Below are 22,539 nucleotides of genomic sequence, written 5' to 3'. Positions count from 1 at the left end.
CTGCTTATCCCTCTCAGCCTCTCACTCCCCTCTTGGCAGGGTGAAGACCCACCAGGAAAGCTCTGGAGCCAACATTTGGGACATTTACAAGGCAGAGCAAGGCTGGGCCAGCCCCCCTGGCAGCAGGGACAGAGCCTGGAATGAGGGGTTTGGTTCCTGCCTGTGGATAAGCACTGCCCAAACTGCAGCAGGAGGATGGAAGTCAGCAGAGAGCACACTCCAGCTTGTAAATTCACCCAAACTTAACAACAGGGATACACAGAGGAGTTGCTGGGTAGGAGCCACGTAACCACAACTCCTCTGTCCTCATCTGCTTTGGGTGTTTGTTGCCAAACTGGCAACATCTTCAGCTCTTCAAGGTATCAGCGATGCCTTTCATGTGCTGGTACCGTGCCCTGAGCAGGGAACAACTGGGAATTGCCAGTGTAAAGTGATAGTAAAGGCTGTCCTCACATTTCATTTAATAGGGTACATTCCTTTTTGTAATATTGCTGAAAGTCCCTCAAATATAAGTGAAGTAAAAACTGTTCTTTTACTTACTGCTAATAACAGCCAGTCGTGCTGTCCTTGAGAGCCACATATAAAAACAGTCAAGAAATATTTTCAAATGGTAAAATACTGCACTTTAAACGAGACTTCTGGAGATGTTACCTAAATTAGCCTCGTTCAAATGCCTTTGTGATATTTAATCATAATCATAAAAGTCAGAGTGCTTTTGCCTTTCCATCAGAAACCAGCCTTATATGTTTTGCTAGTCCCAGCTCCACACTGGCTGGGTGTCGTGGTGTATAATTTCATAGACACAAAGACACTTCACTACCATAGCTCTCATTATTAAACAATATATTTTAATTGTCACCACCTTTCTCATATAGACATGGGCCAAATCTGCCCTTATTGGCTTCAACTGAGCTCCACAAGGGATGAATTTGGCTCAATATATATAAAAATACAGCAAGTTGAGTAATAAAAAGAAATGTTTGGGTTTCTTTTTTTATAGCAGACGGGGTTTTTTTTTTGCTCTACGAACACACATGCCTGGCCAGTAAAATCCCCTGATAAAGGACTAAAGTGTTTAAGACTTCATATGCAGAATAGCCCATGGTGTTTAATTACAATAGCAAAGATGCCATGCTATAAAAGACTTTCTTACCTGGAGAAGGGATCCATGTTCTCCAATGAAGCTTAATTACCCAGGACATGCTGAGTTTTCCCCTCTGGCAATAACCTCTAACACCAATAACTCCGCTGGTTCTTTTGACATCTGAATAGTTGAATATTGTTAATTTTTGCTCTAATTTCCTTATTTGGGTTACAGCTTTCCAGTGGTTTGCTTCTGATGAAAGTATTGAGAATTAGAAGAGCTTCATTCCTGGGACATTCCTCTTCCTTTCTTCCACTTTTCCCTTGGAATTTCTCTCTCTCAGCCTGCTCTGGCACTCCTGCTCCCCCATCTCCTTCCCAGCATACTTGGCTCCAGATGGAGATTTATGCATTTCCCCTCCTGTGATCCTTTCCTGCTCCACCAGCAAAGGTTTCAGCTTCATCCCAGGCCCAGAAGATGCAAATTTCTGCAGAATGAATTTACTTCAGACTTTAAAGGAAAAGCTTTACCTGGCTGCCAAGCACTCCCAAGTCATTGGTTTCACAGCTCTCACACACAAACACGGGGCACAGCACAGGAAAAATCCCCATCCAACTGATATTATTGTGGGGAAACAGAATCTGTGTTATTTATTGAGTTATATCAGATTTATAGCTCACATTTCTGCCCAACTTTTATTGATTCATAAAGAGAAGATTCCGTTTTTACCTGGAGAAGGCTGCTTTTTGTGGGGAGGGGAGGAAAGCTCTCCCTTGGAAAGCGCTGGGATCTCGAGCCATGATTTAGAACCATCACCTGCATGATCCTCCTCATCCTCACTCCTGCATCCTCGCCTTTTGATGGAGCCAATTTCCTGCGTGCATGTGAAAGCCTGTGGCTGCAGCCTGGAACAATCCTACCTCAGTGCTTCCCTTCTGTTGTTGATCCTTTAATTTCCTCCAGCTGACTCCTGCAGGGGACTCACAGTTTTATGCTGCTCTTTTGGACTAATCATTTACAACTGACTTGAAAAAAACAACCAAATCCCTTCTCTGTTGCTACTGCTCGATGGAAGGGTCACTAATTGGGATGTACTTCCAGCTAAAAGGCAACACAGGCTTAACAGCAATTCCCAGCAACCTGAAAATTCTGCCCAAAGCTTTCTAACCAGACCAGTTATTTAGAATTTTACTCCAAAAATTAGGGTTGCAATCCATAAAATTCCTCTGCAGTGCAGATTTTCACACTTTGAAAAGCCAGGTGAGCAGAGAGTCAGATAAAACTGATGAATGGATGAAATCACAGCCAAGATCTGATGGCTGGGAATGTTACACACAGGACTCTTATCATGGGCACAGTTCTGGCTATGGAAAATACAACATTGAAAAGTATCTGCAATTACAGATTACAGAAAAGCACAAGCTGGATTGGAAGTTTAAAACCATGAGCCTTAGGGGGAACTGTTACCTAATGACAAAACAGGAAATGAGATGAAATACAGAAGGGACATACATTAATTTCTCTGAATTATTGATGTTTGTGGTCTGTAAAATGGAGATCAAAACAGTAATTTTATTATGTAAGAAAACCAATATCCATTTAAGGTCATTTTAGTAAAAAAAAATGTATTAAATTCCAACTTAAAGCTGTGAATCTGATGCCCAACTCTTGGGCAATGGCCTTATTATTTATTTTATCATGTTAATTATGTAATCAAATACATTCCAAATACATTTTTAATAGTGTAGCTTTTCTGAGCTGTGCTGATAACAACAGTTCTGACTTAAACACACAGACATGAATGATCAGTTATTATCATTCTTTTTGTATTTCTGTGCATTACAGGTGATAAAGTTGTTCTTGAAGAATTATTTTATTGCATTCAAGGGTAAATTTATACAACAGTTTGATGCATTTTACACACCAGCAACCACTACAAATTATTGCTAAACCTTTAAATGAATACGAGCACATTACTTGAAGTGAAAACAAGCCCACAGCAGATTTTCAAGACCAGAAATGGTGTTTGCAGCTATTTCTGGCTCTATCAGCCAGTCAGACTCACCCTGAAAATCAGCAAATTCAACCTTTCACATGCTCATGATAAAAACCTGAGATTTGATTAAAAAAATATTTTGGCATCATAAACCAAGTGTATTCCAAGCTACTTTAGGGGTCAGAAAGGACTTTAGGGGACAGAAAGAAAATTTTAGGGGACAGAAAAGAGACTTTAGGAGACAGAAAAGAGACTTTAGGGGACAGAAAGGAGATTTTAGGGGACAGAAAGGAGACTTTAGGAGACAGAAAGGAGATTTTAGGGGACAGAAAGGAGACTTTAGGGGATAGAGAAGAGAGTTTAGGGGACAGAAAGGAGACTTTAGGAGACAGAAAAGAGACTTTAAGAGATGGAAAGGAGATTTTAGGGGACAGAAAGGAGACTTTANTTTAGGGGACAGAAAGGAGACTTTAGGGGACAGAAAGGAGACTTTAGGAGATGGAAAGGAGATTTTAGGGGACAGAAAGGAGACTTTAGGAGACAGAAAGGAGGAGCTGGAAGGGCTGGAGGATGGTTTAGGGGTTGGCTGTGCATGGTAGGAGCAGCACGAGCGCAGCCGATTTATGCGCTGCTAATTCCTCCCTCAGACGATCAGCCGTAGCCTGGTCTGATTTCAGCAGGAAAATCTCTGCATGGAGATCAACACTGCTCTCAGGCATAAGATCCTAATTATTTGAAAGGCATTTGTTTTCATAGGTTTTTTTTTTATGTGTCCAAGTCGATGGCATTTTAATGCCTTATTAAAAGGTTGTTTTACAGCAGCCCGTCTGTTCGCTCGCGGTGCCCATGGCTGTGCTTTGTGCTGCAGGATTTCACCTTCCTCGCTGGCCACAGAAATATTTTCCAAATTCCCTTTTAAAGTGGTGGATATTTCCTAAGAGAAATAGTGGGAGGTTTTTTACCTGCTCTAGTTTGCTGTTGATAGGGGAGATGGGACGTGGATCTCTGTCCCTCTGTTTGTGGCCTGTGTGCAAAAAGGGTTTGTGTTCATTAAAGGATATTCTTGCTAGCTCAGTTTTATAGGGCTTTCTTAGTTACATAAACAAATGGAAATGTTTTCATTTCTGGGTTTCTTTAATTCAGTTGAAATCACAGCAAGACAAAATATGTCAATGCTCCCCTATCATGTTTTCAGCCCAGACATTGCCATGTGGGGTACCTAAATGCACAAGAAATTAAAAAATGAGGCAATTCAAACTTGGAATAAAATGGAATTGATGAGAAGTTTTTATATTAAATTACTTTGAAGGGTAGATAAGGTAAACAAACATTCAAAAGTGAAAAGGAAGATAAAATCACATTTACCAGCATTCAGAAAATCCCAGTGAAATATTTCTTTTAAACATGTGGTGAAGCCTTTGCTTTGTTGCAGTCAAATGGCAGAACCCCCACTGAGCTCAGTGGGGCCAGAATTTGTACCCAGGTAGCTCCTTCCCATCCCTCACACACAAATATTGTGCTGAACACCAGCCTGGTTGGGGTTGGCATTAAATAATTAAAGTCCTTTACTCATCTGTCTTATTAGTCCTGATGAACACATGGCATGGATCAGCAAAACTCTTCTAAGATAAAATATAATCTAAATTGCCTGGTTTCAGTTCTGGAGGGTTCTGTAGCAGCAAGCAATAATGAACAGACGAGGGAAGCAGCCAGACCTACAAAAGAAATAGTATTTTAAAAGGACTGTACTTAAGGGGGAAAAAAAAGGGTTTGCCTTTGTACATAAAGAGCTCTATTCATTAAAAGAAGTTTTTACAAATGTGGTTATTTCAAATAGTCAAAAAGTGTGAAATACACTTAAAATGAGTAAAATTTGTGGGTTTTCCTATGGGTTAAATATGTGCCATACTAATAAAGCTCTCCTCACACCTCTTCCTAGCTCAGAGTCTTTGGCCTCATTCTGCAAGATGTTTTGAATTGAGGGAGCTCAGCACTCCCCTGGAATGGACCATTGGCCCTGCAAGGAGCAGCTCTGTGAAGACTGAAAGGGATCCTGAAGGGATTTTGAGGCACAGAGCAGTGCCCACGACACACAGGGTGAGCTCCTGGAGAGGAGCTGCTCCAGGAGCAAAGGGGAAGTCAGAACAGACACAAACCCACACAAATCAGAAACATCCAGCAACCTCAAGCCTTCTTCCAGGCAGCCTCCAGCAGGTCCAATTTTATAACAAAAATTGCCTGATTTCTGTGTAGGTGCTCAGAGCTCGTGTCACTGCAGAGTCCAAGCACCTCTCAAATACATAAATAAATATATACACACACATATATAGGGGCCAGTGATTCAGAGACCCCAATATCAGGCACATCTCACTCCTGAGTCTGCTGTTTAATGACAATGTGCTGCTTTCTGCACAAGAGTCTCCCACATCTATGCTCTCCTTCCCATTCCTGTATTTAAAACATACCTGGCACTTACACTGTATAAAAACCACACCAACATCTTATACATGAAAAAAAATCTCTGTCTCAGGTTTCATGAAAGGTGCCCCTGTGATGCAGGTCAGCATTCCTGGATAACCCAGAGGAACCCAGCAGGACCACAGATTTACATGGGAGCTTGTTCAACAGAGGGTTTATAAAATGATAAAAATCTTCACAGGACTGATTTCCCAGTGTTTCACCTTCCTCACTGTTGGAAGAAAGCTTCCAACAGCTTTAAAATGTAACAAAGGTGTTAAAATCTGATTATTTATAAGTACCCAATTTCCATGCTTTTGTTCTTGCAGTTTTCAGGCACCAGTGATGTGCAGAAGTTGAAATATCAGTGTTTAACATAAATGTGTTTAAACCCATTTCTCCTCAGTTCTGTAAGACACCTGAAATGTGTCATGACGTCTCCAGGGTGGTTTAGGTACAAAAAAATCAGATATTTTGGGAAGCATGGCTTAGATGCTAAACTTTAAAAGCTGAATCTCTGCTGTAGCAAAATCCCCTCAAATTTTCATAGCACTTGGTTAAATGTAGCAAGAAAATGATCAGTTCACATGCATCAACCCCAGGGATCATAATGATATTTTATATATGAATATGGATAAAACACATATGTTCCAGCCACATGATATTGTAACAGCCTTCACTAAGGTACAGATTTCCTTCGCTTCATCCAACAGCAGAGATGGGGAATTTAATAGCAGAATAATCATCCTGAACACTAACAAATGAATAAATCTTAATTTATTGCTGCATATTTATGTCAGGAGAGACTAATGGAGGACAGAGCCACGTGTTTCCTCAACACAATTGTGCTGTTTAACAAAGGCCACAGCAGGAATCCCAGAGCAGGAGCTGATGCTTCATCCACCACTCCAACTCCCTGTTGAAAAAAGAAACACAGAATTCCAGGAGAGCCACTTGGACAAGTGGACATCACACCTGGCTTTCCCAGAACATCAGGTGACCTTTGCCTGATGTTCTGGGATGGGACAAGGTTGGGGTGAACCTCCAAAGTTGTTCTCTGGGTGAAGCTGAGCCTGAGCTGGTCCCACCCCACAGAATCCCAATTCCTGCCCTCCACATCCCGCAGTGTCCCCGCAGCCTGCCAGAGCTGGCCAAGCCTCTCCAAAGGATCCACGGTGAAACCTTCTCTGGATTTAACCACTGTCAGATGTTCTTGGAGCAGAATATGGATTTTTCTCCCAAGAACAGAATTTTTGTTGTAATAAGCCCCCATCCCTTCCAGTGCTTTGATTCTCTCTGTCAGTGCTGCCCTCGGCATCTGTGCCCAGCCTGGAAGGTGTTTGGAACGTGGGGAGGTGAAAATGGGAGCAGTTACAAGAGGTTTTGTTAAAAAACATTTTTGAAAACGTTAAATCACACTCTGCCAGCCACTGAAATGGTTTCCTTCTCACCAAGCTCACGTAGTGGTTTTACAATATTAACAAAGCCACAAAAATCTGCCTGAAATAGCAGCAGTAATCCTTAAAAAATTCCTCAGAAAAACCTTCACCTGAGTGGCACCGGCTGGAGAGCTGCCCAGGATGGTCCTGCCTCTCCTCTGTCCTTTTGTCTGTGAAACCATTCCCTGGATGGCTGTATACTCACAATTAATCACTTCTGCCTCCAATGATTCCCTTGCCTTTGGAATTGATGTCAGGCTGAGGGCTTTCAGTGTGTTACAGACCATTTGTAAATCCATCAGTTCACACCTCAGTGTTGTACTTGGTACCAAGATACCATCTAGAGCTAATCTGATCCAGGCAGGCTGGAGCACAGCTCCTTCCCATCCTCAAAAGGCAGCAGGTGCTGGGCCAAAAGTAATCTTTTTCAAATTGCAGTAGGCCTTGTCCTGCTCTGGAAGCTGTTCCCTCCCCTTTTTCCTGTAACTTGGCTCTGCAGGATCCACTCCAGCCACCATTTGACTTTAATCAGAACTATGAGTGAGGTCCAAAAATCGTTGAAAGCTCATTTATCCATCCCAGTTCACTCCCTTGATGCCCAGTAGCACTTTCTGACAGCGAGGTGCTGGGAATGGGTTGGTTTCCCTCAGAATCCATCTGTGGTGCACCACTGTGTGCAGCCTGTGTGTTTATTGGATTCAGAGAACTGATTTTTAACTGGAAAAAACTTCTGTGAATCTAAACAGTACCCTGGAACTGGGATTGTGGCACAGCTCTGGTGATTTTAGCCCGGCTCACACAAGTTCCAGCAGTGATGGCACCTCTACCTCCAAGAGAGGCTTGGAGGTTCTGTGGCTCCTGGAGGTGTTTCCAGGACCTTCAGGACCTGTATTGACCTCCAAGCTGTTGGATTTTCAAAGTTTCAATTAGTTGTGAAAGCTGGAGCAAAGCCAGAGCAAGTACACCCACTACAGCATCACATGCTGCAGGGAAATCACTTGAAATCTTGCTGCAGCTCTGCATTTCAAGGAATTTAGAATTTAAATTGCTTAGTGCAAGAGAAAAACCACCCTTTCCTTCAGATCCAGCAGCAAAAGTTTCTGCAAATGTTTGGCCCTTAAAATACGATTTCCACCACTTTAACCTTTGCTTTGATACTGCCACAAGTAGCTGCTGAAGTAGTTGCCTGCTGCACTGGGAAAATCTCCTCACTCCAAATCAGTTATCTGCAAATTCTATGCTTCATCTGAGCCACATAATTAAAGAAAATTTCCAGGGATTTCATTGGTAAGACAATACTTCCAGCTTGTATTACTCTATTACCATAATGATCTCCAAATCCTTCCATAGCCTATCCATCATTTTAGTTACATTTCTTGCTCAGAGAGGATGACTTTTCTAAATCAATTTCCCCACCTTTGGAAAGCCCTGTGTCTGCCAGCAGTCACTCTCCCTGCTTGAGCCCAATTTATTCTTTTTCAGCTCACCTTGTCCAATAACTGCAGAGAAAAGGGACTTTATTCCATTCGTTTCCCAGATCCCAATATACATTCAGAAAGTAAACTGACCAAATCTAGAGAAAAGCTTTAAGCTTTATCCTCATTCCTTTGGAGCTCAGCACTTTCAGCTTCATGTCCTCACATTCCCTGAACTGATTGAAGAACACTCCCCAGACATTTCTGAGGCTCTGTCCTGGCCAGCCTCAGAACAGCTTTTATGGCCAATTTTTTCATAAGTCTAATATTAAACTCAACTACTTCCTTTATTTTTTTCACAGCTGCCAATTTTCCTTGTTTTACAAACGAAGATTATCACTTTTCCTAATTGTATAGTAAGGCCAGGGATCAGATTAGGAATGCCCCTTTTCATCATTCATTTTCCAAACAGGACTTGAGTTAGGGGATTTGGCTGCCAGGAGCTCCAGTTTCTGCCCACCTTTCCAGTCATTCATCAGGGCTGGGATTTGAAAGGAGCAGCCATGCTCCTCTTGAAGCCCAGAGCTCAAATGGAGAGGGTTAATCAGTTTGTGAATTGATCTGAAATATCCCATCAGAATTATTCTTAAATTTCAAATTACAAGTTTGTTTTTTGCCCTAATTTCTGATTTTACAGAGATCACTGGCTGACAATCATTTGTTGCATTGTGGGCTTCAAATGGGACCTAAGATCCTTCAATTTGGTTCCAAAATGAATATTTTAGCTTGTATCTTCATCTGCCCAAGACTTTCCTTCTTTCTGCCATGCTCTGGGAAGCTCTCTGGGTGATGGCAGTCAGACCTTGTCAGTCCAGCCTTGGGGTTTGCATCCAGCCTTCCCACCCATCCTGGGAATTCTCCAGATGGCCTCAGAACTTTCTTTCTTATCACAGGTCTCAGTCCTTCCAAAAAGGGCTTCCAGATGTTGCAGATTCTTGTTGCAGTTACATCTGGTCACCTGGTCCTGCAGAAAACAAGGGACTTGAGAAAAAAAATAAATAAAAAAAGAGAAAAAAGAAGCAACAACTCAGATATTGGTGTTTAAAAACACTGTCTGGATGTTCTGAATTAATATTGTGTTAGAAGAAGCCAAATGGCTGCGTGCCAGGGCTCAAGCCAAGGTGTATTTTTATGGCAAAGCTATAAACCCACAAAATAAGTGGTTTATAATGGAAATTCTGACACACTTTTAATATTAAGAGCAGAAATGTACTGCTTGTGGCAGTAAGTATTTGACAGCTGCAGTACTCACCTGTCAGCTGCAGTGCCTGAACAATCCATCCTGAAGGGAGGATTCCTCCTTTATCTCATCCTGCTCCAGCCACACGGTTTGGGGGCAGATGGCTCCAGCCCTGCTCAGCCATTCATCCTGGAGCCTTTCAAACCCCTTTTGTGGCTGATTACAGGGAAAGGCAACAACTGGGATTCCCAGAGTTGTGCAGTGGGCTGGAGCTCAGCCTTGGCTCCAGAAGAATGCAGGTTTTCTGTACCACTGCTCCTTCTGAGTGGCACTTCCCACAGGGAAACAGAGTCAGGAGGAACTGTGGGACTGAGCTGTCAAACAAAACCAAAAATCATCCCTGGAAACTTGACAGCAGAGCTATGGATCAGTCCTGGAAGAATTAGCAGCCTTGAGCAATGTTTAGGATACTCTATCCTAAGGAAAGATCACTGATAGACTGTGAAAGTGATAACAGAAAATATTTGCAACAATGAGGAAGGAGGAAAATTAATTTCATAAGGCTAAAATATCACACAAGTGAATACTATACCTAGGGCAGTTTAATTTGGGAAAGGACAAGGGACAGTTTTATTCCCACAGGAATGTTCTAAGTGGTCACCCACTTCAGCAGTCTCCTATCAATAAATCAGTTACAACATATAAATATATACAAAAAGAAGGGACAACTAGAGCTATTCAGTTGAAAATATTCAATACACTGGTGTGTGCTGGCTCTGGATCTGATCTGTCTCATGAATTAAAGCTGAGATTTCCAAATATAATTTTTTTTTGGTGGGGTGGGAGGTGCTGAATGCTTTTGCCATCCCAAACATCTTGATTTGGAGTGACATTCTTCAGGGAAACCCAGAAAGGAAGGAGACAACGTTTGGTTGCCAGAATGGAAGCAGAGACCTGTGTACACACACTTCTATGCACAGCTTGAACTTGTTTCACACTGCACACAGCAGTTGCAGAGAAAAGGCTGTGAGGCAAAGTGAAGGAAACCTAAACAGCTGACAAATAAACACAGGGTGATGGATTCAACTCCCTAAGCAGCATGAATGTCTTCTGTGCTATAAATTAACTTCTGCCCCTCCTAATTCATAGATTAACTACAGCAGCAAAGAACAATGCAGAAGCCCTTTTAAATAAAATGAAGAGAAAATGAAAACCAAATCACACATTACTTAAAAATAATCTGTCTGGAGCTGAACTAAAACATTTGTGACTTGGAAGCAGAATTCATACCTTTATTTCCAGCATCTTCAATTAACACCCCTAGGAAATGTAACACAAATTAATGTTCTGGAGGGTGTACTGGATCCAGGGAAGCAGAGCCAACTGCCTACAGTCTTCAGGAGACTCCAAGAGTTCAAAGACAATTTTTACTTGAATCTTGAGGATATTACTCACAAATGTACACTGGCAAAAATCACACTCTGCTCACCTGATGGATCTCTAATGTCTGTATCTACACACCTTTAAGTTAATTATTTTAGTGGCTGTTTTATGAGAAAAGGTGAATGAGGGTGTTTTTAATATTTTGCTGATGGAGGTTACATACAAACTTCTGTCATCAACAGGAACAGAGGATCCTGCCCTCATCCTGCACCTTCTGAGCAAGTGGTGCCTTTTGTATTTTGGTTATTTCCTTCAGTAAAGCTTTTTGGGTGCTCCAAGCTAGAAATTAACACTAATTTCTAACCTATAAAATCAGTTCTGATGCTCTGGTGAGCTGAGAACAGCATCAATCCATATGGGACAAGAGATGGAGAGTTTACTTTGATTTTTCTGGGATCAGGCTTTGCTTTATGATTAGTTTCATGCATTTCTTGGTGATTCCTTAGGTTAATTTCTAAATATAAATGAATATTAGTTCGTTTAATCTCCCTTTGGATGCTATTGGAAAGGAGCCCCAGCGTGGGTGCAAGCCCAGCTGTGCCTTGCAAAGGAGGAAAAGGAAGGGGATTGACAGCAGCTCTTGTTGCTCCCCAGCCCAGCTCTGCAGATCTCCAACAGCCACAGTGCTTTCCTTGGACCAGCTCCTCTCCTTTTATTAGCTCCTAGCTGCTTTTCTGAGGAAGAAAATCAATGGAAACTGGATTTTTCAAAATATTTGTTTTGGTGTAAAACAAAGATAGCCCAAGAAAAGTACTTCAGGCAGAAATCTCAGGACTGAAAAATTAGACTGGTAAGATTTTAAGACCAAGTTAAAAGTTATGGGTTTTCTTGAGTTTACTTTCTTTGGAAGCAACAGAAACCTACAAACTCTTTTTTGGTACAACAATGCTCAGGACCCTTGAGGGTCTCAGCATCACCTTCTGGCGTGATTTAAATCAGGAGAAATTTCATAAATAATTTTAATTATTAGATTTAAACAATTAAGATTTCAAGACAGATAGATACACAACATCCACCCCTGAGCTGTAAAAGGTTTAACAACTCAGACCCCTACAGTCCAAGCAGCAGAAGAGCTCCAATATTCCCTCTATGCCATGGGAGCAGGATATGGAAAGTTGGAAAGTCAATGGAAAAACTCTGTGCCATAGGAACTCCATTTTGTTCCATTGTGAAATCACCAGGGGAAAATAAAGGGATGGAAGGCATGAGTACAAACACAACCCCGAGCAGGGGAGGTGCAGCACTCAGGGAGCTGCTGCAGCTCCGTGGTTGTGCTGGGAATTTGGGAATTTGGGAATTTGGGAATTTGGGAATTTGGGAATTTGTCACTCGCAGCACCGTGCAAACCCCATTTACCTGGGCATTGCACAGAGAGCCTGGGAATGTGTCCCACAGAGTCTGGAGAGAGCTGAGAAACCCTAAAATCCCCGAGCCAAGGCTGAATGTGCTGCTCAGCCCTGTCTAGACTCGGGAAGGTGGGCTGTGGCTGGACCTGGCGTGGCTCTGCAGGACCAGCCTTGGCCAAAATCCCAACCCAGCTCAGGGGGACGAGGTCACCCTGCCAAAGGCAAAAAATGAGGATTTGTTGGGCCCCTTCTTCCCTGTCTGCAGCTGAGGGAAGAAACCCCAACATTCCCACGGCAAGCACTTGGTTTGCCCAGAACACGGGAGGTCCTTTCCTCGGAGCAGAGGACAAGCCCAGGAATAATTGTGAAAATAAATACTTCAAAACTTGGCTCTCTTTCTTCACCTCCACAAAAAGGAGCAGTTAAATCCATAACCTGAGTTTCAGATTAAGTTCTAGAAATGATTTCTCCTCTGCAAGAGTTAAGCAGCATTTTCTTTGATCTTTGTGTATGAAATACTTCAACTTTCAGGGTAATCACAGTCAATGTCCACTCTCATTTTAAAGTATAATTTGTGGCTTCAGTATTTACAATGTTATTTTGATGAAACACAAAAAATATAATTCATTCAATATTGTTTATGTCTGGTTTGAAGTCCCAGATGTTACAAATTGAAGTTCAGATATTCAGATTTTTCGAATCCTTTGGAATTTTAAACTGTGCCTATATGGGACAAAATTTTTGCCTTCCCAAGACTCCTTGCCTGACTGATCTCCTGTTGATTTCAGGGTGATTTGGTTTCCACCTGACAGTTGAAAACAGAAATAGGCAAAAAGTAAATTCTGTGTCATATTAAGAATTATTTTGCCAGTAATATTATCCTGTAAGTCTATACAGTATAAACCACATAGCAAAGGAATATTTATATATGAATTATTTCCATACAAAAAGGAACTGATTTTTCCTGTCTGTGTAATATTATTGTACCACATACATGGGGCTGTCTGAAAAGGTGGGACCTGGGGTACAAGGTGGGAGAAACCACTTGGAGCATGGATTAATGGAAAATAAAGAGCTGGAAGATGTTCAGGGACTCTAACACAGCAACAATTTAAACAAGGATCAATACAAATAAAAGTTTATATTGACAGAAATATTCCCTAATATAACACATGCCATTTTACATGTAGTAATAATTTTAAAAAAGAAAAAAGGATTGGTTCAACCCTGTAAATAATGGGAGCACCTATAACATTTTCATGTTTTCCTGTCTTATTTGTGCTAGTTTTTATAAGATTGGATAAACTGTACTAGCTCAACTCCCCTTAGGAAGAACATCTCAATTTGAAAAAAAGCTCTTGTCTGAAGTTTCTTGTCTGAAACAAGGACTGGCCAAGGAGAGAGAAGTGTCTTTTTTGGGAATGACTTCACTGCATCCCCTCCAAAATAAAACTGGTATGAGAAAATAAAAATCCCTTCAGGTACAAAGCAGTGTTTTACTTGTAGCAGCATTCATCTCATCCAGAAGTGCAGAAGAACATCTCCAGAGCCCAGAAAGGAGAACAGCTCTGAGGCCACACGAGCCTTTGTCACCAGAGAATGAATTTTCCCAAGAGGCGCCAACAAAATTAGAAATAGGTGGCAAAGATAAAGCCAATTAAACACTTATAAATAATAGCCCCATCCACTATCCCCACTCCTTCCCAACAGACAGCCCCATCTGGAATTTATTCTCAGATGCTCCTCACAGGTCCAGCGCTCACCATTTCACACCGTGGAAGGGCTGAGAGCTCTGGGAACGCGGGGCCGGAGCGGCCGGAGCCCGGCGGATTTCCCAGGGATGCACTAATGTGTCAGACTTGTAAAATAGCTCTTAGTGCTGCAGCTCCATTTAGAGAAGGACGGAAACTCACTTTAAATACTTAAGGCTTTAATATCTAGTCCATTACTCTGCAGAAAGGTCTTGTAAAGAGTCAATTATGGGATACTTCTGATTCGATCCACATGCAAGGGAAATCCGCTCCTTTGCCTTTAAACCTTGGGACTAAGTGTCCTGTTTAAATAATTAGTGACACTTTTTCTTTGATCAAATTGATTCACATTGTTATTCTTTTATGTTAATTTAAAGCTTAATCCATGTAAAATCCAAGACAGATCTTAATCCATCATTCACAGGGCTTTTACAAAAAGGCACCGTCATGAGATTGTCCAGAAAACACGACAGGTTAAAGACAGTAGTGAAGTGAATCGAAATAAAATGGTAAAATGCCCTTTTTTCTTCTTTTTTTTTGGCCTTCTAAAAACCTGTGAATGACCAAGCCAGTTAATAGCAGTAGCAGGGTAACAATTTGGAAATAATTGTGAGTGGAGACACAAAGCTGGCAGCTGCTCCAGCACAAACCCCATTCTCCAGCATGTTTAATAATGAAGCCAAAATCTGGGCGTCTCCTGCTATTAAAAATGTGTTAATAATGGAAAATATTTTAAAATAAACTGCAGTTACTTTTACTTATATTCTTGTTTTCTCCTCAAAGCTTAGTTACCCAGGTTACAGGGAAGTTACCAGCAACAAAGTTGGAATGGCTTTCAGACAGGGCTTGTTAAGGTGCTCAGCCAGTAGAGTATGAAGGAGAAAAACCACTTTCAATATTTATAATTTCCATATTTTTCTAAGATTTATAGAAATCTACAAATGAGAGGCTGATAATACAGTTACCTCTATAACTGCATAGATATTTAAATTTTGCCCAAGCCCATAAATTCATGAGGCATTGCCAACTCTTTACTTGTTGTACATATTCAAATAATCAAAATTAGCTTCTCAAAGCTAAAGTAAAAATTTGTTACAATCTTACTGGAAAGTGAGCTGGATATCAGTTACATTCTAACCATAACATTTCAGACATTTGTGTGTTTTCTGATAATAATTAAAGAGTTGTGTTTCTAGACAGCAGCACTGCTGCTAAATGACAAATGAGGCACATGAAATACTTTGCTAAAATACTGCTGCACGTGTCTTCAAAAGACTCCACAGAGGATTTAAACCCTCCAAGTTTAAGCACTGCAGAGGAAATAACAACAGCAAATATTCCACAACAAAAATAATTTTAAAAATCAAGGCAAACAAGATGATTGTTTTGTTTATCTCCATGACAAAATCCTTGAGTAAAATTATTTTCTAGAGTGACTAATCGAAGGTAATTGCTGCAAAATTCCCACTTGGGGATGAAGAGCTGGGTCTGGAGGACCTCTGCTGTCCAGGGACTGTACAGCCACACACTCCCAACACCAGCTCTGCTCTGCAGCCCTGGGGAACAGCCTTGCCTTGTCTTCAGAATTCCTCTGGCTGTACAATCACTGGGAAATTGTCAAAATTTGTTCATTTAGCTTCATAAACTCAGTACTTCTGTAAAAGAGTGGCTCAGGCATTTATCATTTATAAAGTTAGAGACTCTGTGAGAATTTCTATAGGAATATTTTGATTCACCTGCTTAAATTTGTACAGTGGTGATGAAACTTGGGGATTTGTGGGTATTTTCCTTTCCCAGTTTCAAATGGAGTGAAGTGAAAAGAAATTTACAGGTGACACTGGGGACACCAAAGATCCTGCAGATTGCAGGGTGGTCACAGCAGACACAGCAGCTCCAGCCTGGGGAGCTGCACAATGCTGAATCCTACTGCAGAGAAAACATCCACAGGGTTCCTCAGAGGAAAAGGAGAAATCCTTGATTTCTCTCCATCTTCTGGGAGAAATCAAAATACACAAGAGCTGGAGACACTGGGATGAGCCCCATGGCAACTCAAATGGCACAAAACCATTGGGATCCATCCCCCACTGACTGAATGTCACAGACACGAGTTCCTCTTATGCACAAGAGAAATAGAAAAGTTATGGCTACAAATGTCAGTAAGAAAAATAATGCCTTGCTATGAAAGCAACGGGGCATTTTAGGGAGCATGAGAAAGGTAAGGATTTTATTCTGCTCTTTAAGCTTTGGAGAGATTCCCCTGTAACATGTTGAGCCCTGGGCATGCAGAGTTCACACACAATCGACAGACTTATAAAAGCAGCTGGGGTACAGTCTAATCTTGGTTAAGCTACTAATTTTCCTTTATTAAGGAATAGATTTTATTTTTCAGGAAAAGCTGGCCAGCAGAATGCTGCCCCAGCACTGCTGAATGCCACGTGAAGGGAGCCTGCCCAAGGCACTGCTCTGTCCCCTCCCTTGCTGTCCTGCCCTTGACAAGTATTCTCCTTTTAGAGGTCTTAAATCTTGGCAACATCCACTGCAGTTCCCACTTAAGCTGAAGTAAGTACATGTACAGAAGGGCTCTGTCAACATATCTGGAAAGATGTTTGGATTAACTAACAAAACCTATTTCAAATCTCAGATAATAAAATGTCCTCCTAAATCCTAATTGCAACTTTCATCTTGTGTCTTAGGCCCTGGCAGCAGCTGATGTGCCGATACAGATCAAGTGTTTAGTTTGATAAATGCGGCTTACGAGGGTCTTGGTATTGCTGACTGACAGAGTAGCTGAATAGGATCCAGCCTTCTAAAGGTGATTATCTGCCTAAAGAAGGAAGAAGATGAGCACAGGACAACCTTGTTTGTCATTTTGTGCACTTAATCAGACAAAGCTCATAATGCTAAGAGCTTCTCTATACTATCAAAAATAAAACACAAGCAGCTTTCAAATAAATTACACCACCATTTTACGGAGGGGGAAATCCATAAGCATGCGGTGGAGAATTATCTTGCAGTTGCTGTTTTCCAGCAGAAAACTTGTAACTGGAACATTAAATCATGTTGCCAGAGACTGTTTCTTACACTGCTGAAGTTGGAGTGGGTTGCAGCCAAACTTCACTATACAGGACACAAAAAGCAGGTTTTTTGCCTTAAACAATATATCCAGTTAAAGTCACTAGTTAGATAACAAGATCTGTCCTTTAGGTTAAATTGCTGTCTAAAAGAAAGAAAAATATAATCTTCTTTCCAGGAAAATATCCACCCACTAATACCCCTTTTCTGTACTGAGATAACACCAGGGGTATGTGGGCATTGCTTTGAATCTGCACAAAAAATAATAATAATAAATGCAAGAATAAAGCAATTCTAGTGTAATCTGGCAGAGTGGTGTATTTCTCACTTATGGGTTTAATTTAAACAGCATTGTGTTTAAAGCAGGTCAGTGAGCAGTGTCCTGTTTAAGGTTGTTTTCCTTTGTTTGTTGTTCCTTTAAGTTTGTTTTATAAGACAAAGAAAAGAACAATTCATTTTCATGTAAGTCTCTTGACTTTCAAATGGGAAAATCTGAGAAGGAAAAAAGGAAAATTTACTCTTGGTTCTGCTTTAAGGTTAATACAAAATCCACAGCTGTGTCACCAATTTCTGTATGGTAAAATACCTGTGATATTTACTTCATATTTCTTTAACAAAGAAAATAAATTAAATTTAAGTACATATAAATAAAAAAGTGGTATTAAAAGCAGACTTATTCAAACTACATACAAATAAACAGCATTTTCAGTGGGGAGTTCTCCACCATTTAAATGACAAAATAAAACCTTCAAACTGAAGAAGCAATAAAGGTACCTAAGGAACACAACTTTAATGCTAGTGTTTGAAAAAAATTATAGGAATCAAAATCTCAATTGAACTGCATTCAATCCAGAAAAAATGACACATTTAGAATTGCCAATAAATTCTTACTGGCAGCTGATGGTAACTAAGGTTATCCTCATTTTTATCACAGTGTAACAGCAATTGAATTCCTATTTCATACTGGAACACAAAGTCTGCACTCACATTCAGCAGATATCTGTCACTATAAATATACTTCATACAGCAAATATTTAAGCAGCCTAAATTCTGAAGTGAAGGGTGTTTTCTATAAAGGATGTGAGCAGGCTCAGTGACAGGAGCACTGTCACAGTGCCAGGGCCATGCCACACTGACAATTACACTTTTTGATCATTGACTGATATCACAATAAACACATTTCACTTCCCAGTCACAACATTTTCTGACTAATTATTTCCAGTATCACTTATTCCTAATCATTTCATAGCTGAAAGGTTTTGATTCAGCACTCTGTCACTCCAAACAATTTCCAAGTGTCCTGTGATCACACCTAATTCTCCATTTAAATCATTAGAAGGATAAAGTTGTTATACCTGTAATGGTATTTGTCCTACTTTGAACGTTACCAAACTGTTTTCCCTAATCCTTTAGGAAACACCATAATGAGTCTCATCTAATGCCTTTGACTAGTTAGGAAGGCAAACTCAAAGATTTAGCTCCTCAGTCTGTCTCTAAATCTTCTAAGTGAAAGATGATTTACAGTTAAGCTATGAAAAATGTGACCACTCTCAAGTCTGGAAAGTCTCAATCTGATTGCAGGGAACTTCAATCCCGAGGAGAGATTGAGTCTCCCTCACTGGAGACTGCCTGACTTAGGGAATCAGCAGCTGGTGTGAAACATTCATTAACTTATAAAAGCTTTATAGACTTGTCTGAGCTTCTATTAGGGAAAAAATGCTCAGATTTTGCACTCAAAACACTGATCTGAAAGGTGAATTTTATAGCTTCTGTTTCAGAGATCTAAATGAAATGTTTCTCTGTCCTGCTTTCAAAAAAGTTATAAAATCAAATAAACCAGAAATGGTTATTGTGAGAAAAAACAGTCATCTCAATACATTAGGACAAACATTTGCAGAAATTCCAAGAGAAAATGGGGTGGTTTTTGTTATGATGGAGCCAAATCCCCATCCTTTGGGAACTGAATCTAAAGGGTCTGAAGAGCAAAAGGATAACACTGACCTTAGAGAAGTCATAAAACATTTATAAAGGCAAGCTTACGTTTTCTTTAGGATTTAAAACAAAGATTTAATAACCAATTTCACAGTGAGCAAATCAGGAGGTGAGAAGGGGACCTATGCAATTCAATTAAAATATAAATTTCTTTGTAGCAAGCTTTTGAAGGTTGATGTTTGTGTTTTGCCTTGTCAGAGACCCTCCATCACACCCACTCCCAGCTCCATCCTCTTTTAACTCAGGCTCTACTCAGCATTCCCAAATAGGCTGGAATTTACAATACAGCTCTGCCCAGTTAAAACACCACCAGCTGATCCAAATTAATAAAACTCAAGTCTCTAATAAACCACTAGAAGCTGTTTTGTTAAGCTGAAATTTTCATTTCATAATTAATCCCTGTGCAGGGCAAAAAAGATGAAACTGAACCTGCAGCTAACTCAAAGGGCCAGAACTGAAGAGCTGAATTTAATATATCAAGGCCAATATTGACCAAAATATGTATTTAAAGAAATGGATTCTAAAAATCTGATAAATATATAAAAGCTTTGAAGTAAATCAGCCAAGGGAATATGCAAATGACATCTCTGAAAGCAAATTTGGGGTTGATCCTAAAAACCACTCCTAATTAGAGTCAAAGAGGACTATTTCCTTGCAAAAATATTCTCCTGTCCTAAAGTTCTGTGCACTGAGCAGGAATTTTATTACCAGTTTGATGGCCTAACAATAATCACCTCGGTGTGTGAGCAACTCTGCTCAGGCTGACACCACTGTGCAGAATTTAAACCTCTGCTCCCCTCCTCACCCCTAATAATGAAATAGCTGGAAAGAAAAGCAGAGTCTCAGAAAGGAAACTTTCAAATGGTTTAGAATAGAGGTGAATGCACATCCAATACTTGTAGAGCTATTTGGAATAGCCACAAGTTCCTCATATGGAAATGAAAATTAAAGCAAAGATGAAAGAGCACAAGTTTAGTGCCCATTTTTCTTCCTCCTGAGAACATATTCCACCAGAAATCTGGGAAGGAACAGTTTGGATGGGCTGTTCAAAGGGCCAAGCATTGTGCAGGGCTGAGTGCTTTTCAGTTTGAAGAGCAGTATAAGCACACCTGCTGAAACATTATTCTTCAGTTCATGTTTGCTTGGGGAATAAGAGTTTGGGGTTGCAGTTTCTTGCCATGACAACACTGCAGAGGTGATTTGAAAAGGTTATTTCAGTAGCTCCTTTTCAATGGCCAGCATTTGACTGTGGAGCTGCTCTGGGCTTTTGTCTGTTCTGTGTTGATCCAAAGGAATTATTTGCAAGTTGCTATTCAGAGAAGTTGTGAGAAGCTTAATTTAACTAAAGATCAAATGAAAGCATCTCCTGTGGCACTGGGTGTGCCCCAGAACTGGCAGCTCCTCACTATTATCATTGCTTTAGCACATTGATGGAATAAATTCTGGAGGAAATCAGCCACAGAAAAGCCCCTCCAGTGCTCTAAAGTCTGTTTTTATTTCTCTGAATGCAGCAAGGACAGTCCCAGCACAGGCTGATGTGTAACTAAGGGCAAAAGGAACATCTCAAATAGCCCAGGGAAGCTGGGAATTGCTTTTTTGTTCTGAAGAATATATTCAAAGTGTGCTTTGAACTTCCCTGTGCTGTGAATGGTGACCAGGAAGAAAATGAGAAAGGGGAGAGAGAGCAAACAAACCCCATTTTTTGACTTAGAGCTCCATTGTCCTCAGTGGTGCTTTCCTCACCTTTGCACTGGGAATAACTCCAGATTTAAGAAGTTCCTTTATGCCATGAAAAGGTTTGATCCATGGTTTGATCTCATCACAGCATTGTCAGTCTACCCACAGCACACATCAATAAGTAATTGTATTTATTTTCTTTTTATTAATTTTATTTTTATTTATTTTTATTTATTTTATATTTATTGATTGATTTTATTTTATTTATTTCTATAATATTTCAGATTTTTAGGAGGAAAAAGAATTCTGATGAAAGGTAGAAATAATTTTTCTCAGTAACAACTCCAATGAAAAATAAGGTAAAACTGCTGTCAAAGAATAATTGCAGAAGCTGCCTATGTTTGTCAAAGACTCATTTTTTCCATCTCCTATCTCTGATAATACAAATTATTCCCACAACCTTCAGAGAGAGGAAGGCAAACAATATAAAATATTCATTTACAAGCAGCTTGTATTTTGTATTATGGTGCCACTTACAAATATTTGACTATTGTACAAAATTTTACAGGATTCTGTCCAAATATATCTGGCAAATCACCTGCTTATAATTTTAAGCTACAGTGGTAATCTTATTACCAATGTTTAATATTCTCTGTTCCTGCTTTATACACAGAATATCAATGACTTAGAATTAAGTAAATAATTCTATTTCTGCAGGCATCAGAGTGAAAATCTCAGAACCCTGTAATACCAAAAAGAAAGATCAGTCCTATTTGAAAATTAAAAATATATATTTCCTGGTCTCAAATGAAAAAAATTAAACAAACCAATTTTTTTCAACAGCATAATCAGCTTTGATGGTATTAATTTGCTAGAAGTTCATTTAGATATTGGGGCTGGCTGGAAATAACACCAGTGTTCTGCTGCCACCTGCAGCTGAACCAAGAGGCCTCGTTTCTTTAGCAGCAACCCAAGTGTGGCTGAAGTTATATAATATTATATATCCAGGGTTATTATCCCCAAATCTGGCAAATTTTATTATCTTGCATGAGTGAAGAGAAAACTGGTGAGAAATTTAAAAGGTTGATGCACCCACTTGAACAATTCAGGATAATAAATGTATTAAAGCATTAAAGACTATGACTGTATGTCAATAAAGCATAAGTATTCAGTAGTTGCAGAAGGAATTTCTAACTGGTCTTTATTCAATATTTAAAGTATTTTCACATGCTGTAGTGCCTCCTTTTGGTCTTCCCATATGGAAACCAGGACCAAAGAAAAAAATAAAATGTAAGAATGTATTGCTCTTCTGTGTGGGCCTGACAAAAAAGGTAACACACAAAAATCAAATTATTTTTCTTCAGAGCAAGCTATTAACAAAAAAAGGATAAAGTAATAAACCCCAAATAAACATGCTGTGTTTTAAACCTGTAAATGTATTCACTACTTGTTATTATTTCTACAAGCTTTGGATCTGTTTAACCTTTCATTAATAAAACACTCCAAATACTTCTGGAGCCATCACAAACATACTTGTCACAAGTCCTTGTGCTTTCCTTGTCACCACAATCTATATAAATAGTTTCCTGAGATTACAGGTCATTCCTCCAGGAATGAGGCAGCAGCA

At 40.0% G+C, this 22,539-nt stretch overlaps 1 long non-coding RNA gene across 1 annotated transcript; it reads right to left on the bottom strand.

Annotated features, from left to right (window-relative positions):
- Positions 1-4,344: 4,344 nt before the first annotated feature.
- On the bottom strand, positions 4,345-16,631 carry LOC117245301. Its single transcript, XR_004499877.1, has 2 exons — positions 9,704-16,631; positions 4,345-9,415 (listed from the first exon to the last, which is right to left on the bottom strand). It is a non-coding gene; the product is annotated as an uncharacterized LOC117245301 (long non-coding RNA).
- Between the last annotated feature and the right edge of the window lie 5,908 nt (positions 16,632-22,539).

This window comes from Parus major, chromosome 19, assembly GCF_001522545.3.
Source record: "Parus major isolate Abel chromosome 19, Parus_major1.1, whole genome shotgun sequence".
In the NCBI taxonomy this organism is placed as follows: domain Eukaryota; kingdom Metazoa; phylum Chordata; class Aves; order Passeriformes; family Paridae; genus Parus; species Parus major.
The sequence above is the reverse complement of the archived record's forward strand: the minus strand, read 5'-3'. Positions and strand labels throughout refer to the sequence as shown.